The sequence below is a fragment of the Pteropus vampyrus genome, unplaced genomic scaffold (genome assembly GCF_000151845.1).
Source record: "Pteropus vampyrus isolate Shadow unplaced genomic scaffold, Pvam_2.0 Scaffold255, whole genome shotgun sequence".
Taxonomy (NCBI): domain Eukaryota; kingdom Metazoa; phylum Chordata; class Mammalia; order Chiroptera; family Pteropodidae; genus Pteropus; species Pteropus vampyrus.
The window spans coordinates 388,489-391,709 of NW_011889036.1; the positions used below are offsets into that span (position 1 = coordinate 388,489).

Sequence of the window (3,221 nt, forward strand, 5' to 3'; positions counted from 1 at the left end):
CTCCAAAACAAGCTTCCCAATTTGATCTTGGGTCATGCATGCAGGACCCCACAGGCTTTCCCCCAGAGTCTTACCCTGGAACAAGCAAAGAGCCCAAAGTGGTGCCTCTGGAATATTCCATATACAGGAGGGAGTGTGTTCTGTTCTGTGATTCAATCCATTTTGAAAGAGGTCACATTTCTAGACACACTGTTCGCTTTGGGAGTCACTTGTGAGCATGCAAATGACCAGGGGATTTATACTTTTATGGACGAGTGTGCCACACGCACGTCTGATGGAGGCCGCAGCTGAGATGCTGCGTTTCGGCCCTCGATTGAACACGCCATCGCTGATCAAGGATTGGATCCAAATATCAGATCAATTAGTCAAACTCCAGGTGATCATGCTAGCACTAGAGCGTTTCCTGGCCAAGAATCAAGCTCATCCATAATTTTTTTTTTTTTTTTTACCATTCCTTAGCCAGGAAAATGATCTAGCTATCTCACACTAACAACAACAATACTTTGTCCAAGGTCATAACCTTTGAAATAAATACATTTGGGTATATTTTTCCTCACAACAGCCAAGTACAAATCAAAGTCACTCCTCACTGCAGATATTAAATCTCAATCTGGGGAGGCTCATTTCATTGTCAGAGCAATAACGTGACTCATATATCTAGGACACATACTGACACTTCAGATCCGATGTTACTAACCTTACCCCTATGTTCTCATGTAACGCAAAAATATTTAGAACCTAAAGGTTTAGGCAAGATTCAAAGGAATTTCATCCTTTGGCATGGGTACATAGTGACTGACCAATGTACTTGATGTGAAAAGAATGTGCCACCGATAATGTAAAAGATGAGCACGGTGGACTTTGTAGGGCATCCCTCCACCTCTGCTGGGCTATTTGCTATAATCACATTATGATAGAAACTCATATAAACAAATTATTCTATCACATAGGACACTCCTGAAGTTATAAAGCAGCGACTCACTAAGACACACTAGAAATTATATCATCAACTTTTCTGACAATACATTTGTATTTGGGGCTTTTGAAAAAGATATTCAATAGAACTTGCTCTGAACCTGATTCTTTTTGCTCAGGCCTCTCAAAATACACATTATTATCTCCCTGGTCTTCTTCCCCTACCCACTCATTAGGCCGAGACTTCCTAGAGATGCATCATGCTGGAATATCCTTTACCCTAAAGGGAGAAATAGTGTTAGAGCTTGATGGTAAATGTCAGAATGGCAGATTAGGTGAATTAAGTGGCCTTTCAACATATTTCATTTCTTCTGTTTTTGACAGTACAGTGGCTGGGTCTAAGCACTGATCAATTGTCTCTGTTGGGTCTACGGCCATGCCAACCTTTTACAAGCCCCATCATGTCAGATCTCGGAAGCTAAGCAGGGTCGGGCCTGGTTAGTACTTGGATGGGAGACCACCTAGGAAGACCAGGTGCTGTAGGCATAAAAAACAAAAAATAAGAGATTGTAAGCTGACAAATTCCTTGCCATCTATGAGGTCAACCAAGGGTTGCCTCACCTAAAAAAATTGTCTCTGTTGGATCAACTGACATCTTTTTGGGCAATCTCTTCGGCTGATATTGGCAAAATCCACAGTGCACCTCCTATTCAAGTTCAAATGGATCTTTCAGAACCTCTTCCTAGAATTAATTAATCCCATCATTAAAGAGTCCCTTTAAAGTACGAAGCCCATAATAGAAGATGACATAACTCGTGGCCACATTATCACTTACACTAGTCCTTGTAACACGCCCATTTTAACTGTGAGACTGGAGGCTTGTTCAGGACCTCCGAGCAATAAACCACATTGTTAAGCCTCGACACCCTGCTGTCCCTGACCCTCGTACCCTGCTGGCCTCCATCCTAACTGGAAGTAAATTCTCTTTGGTGATTGATTTGTGTAGTGCATTCTTAAGTGTCCCAGGTGATGAAGCTAGCCAATACTGTTTTGCCTTCACTTGGGAAGGAAAACAATTTACCTGAACAGAAATGCATTAGGATTTTACTGAAAGCCCGTTTTATTTCTCACAAATTCAGAGGACTCATTGGGATGATACAATTTTTTTCAAAGTTTCCACCTTATCGCATGGATGATTTACTCTGTTGCTCTTCTTCTCAGGTCTCCTCACAGGAAGATACCATGCACCTGTTAGAACCTTTGACCTTAAAGGGACCTACGGCCTCTAAAGAAACATTACAGTTTGTCCAAACTCAGATTCGCTATTTGGGACATCCGATATCAGAACAAGGACTACACCTGGATTCGGGTAGGCTTCACAGTGTCCTAAGTTTCCCAAGGCCCCAAATTAAGAGACAGTTGTGAAATTTTTCTTGGGCTAGTTGTCTGCTGCTGAAATTGGATCCCAAATCTCTTATGGCAAAACCTCTCTGTCTTACTAAAGAATCACAGTACTGATCCAATTTTATGGGAAGAACAGGAAGACAGAGCCGTTAAAGCCTTAAAAGAGAGTCTGATAACCCCACCTCTTCTTGGACCTCCTGATTGACAGGCCCCCCTTCTCCTTGTGCATGAAAAGGAAGGGGATGCCCTTGGGGTACTCACCTGAAAACATGGGGTTCACCATAGACCTCTAGGATATTATAGCTAGCATCTGGACCTTGTGGCTCAGGGATGATCCCCTTTGTCCTAGAGCCATCGCTGCTACTGCCTTGGTTAAAACTACAGAAAATGGCCCATGTCCCCTGTAACCGTCATTGGACCTCACGCAGTAGAAGCGCTCCAGAATTCTCACACACCCAGTATCTTTCCATTAATCGTCTTATTTCCTATGATATTCTTGTTAACTGCTTCCCATATAACTCTTTCACGTTGTAATAACCTTAATCCAGCTACTCTTCTCCCTTCTGAGACTGACAAAGCACCTCATGACTGCTTGACACTGACAGATCACCACAAGACTCCCCATGAAGATTTGCAGGAGTCTCCTTTGAGTAAAATTGACTTCTCATTGTTTATAGATGGGTCATATTTTGAAAATGAAAATGTTAAGTGTTGTGCTGGTTATATGATTGTATTTCCCTTTTGAAGTTGTTGAGGCAGCATTCTACCCTTTGGCTCCTGTGGCACAGCAGGCTGAATTCTATGCCCTCGCTCAGGCTTGCGTTTTAGCAAAAGGTAAAACTGTCAACATTTATACTGACAGTAGATAGGCCTTTGGAGTAGCTCATGACTTTGGGATGTTA

At 42.4% G+C, this 3,221-nt stretch overlaps 1 protein-coding gene and 1 pseudogene across 1 annotated transcript in view; both read left to right on the top strand.

Annotated features, from left to right (window-relative positions):
• LOC105301918 (zinc finger protein 709-like) overlaps positions 1-3,221 on the top strand; it is a 92,198-nt gene that overhangs the window by 31,091 nt on the left and 57,886 nt on the right. The gene's annotated exons all lie outside the window — the stretch shown is intronic.
• On the top strand, positions 1,342-1,461 carry LOC111729303 (annotated as a pseudogene).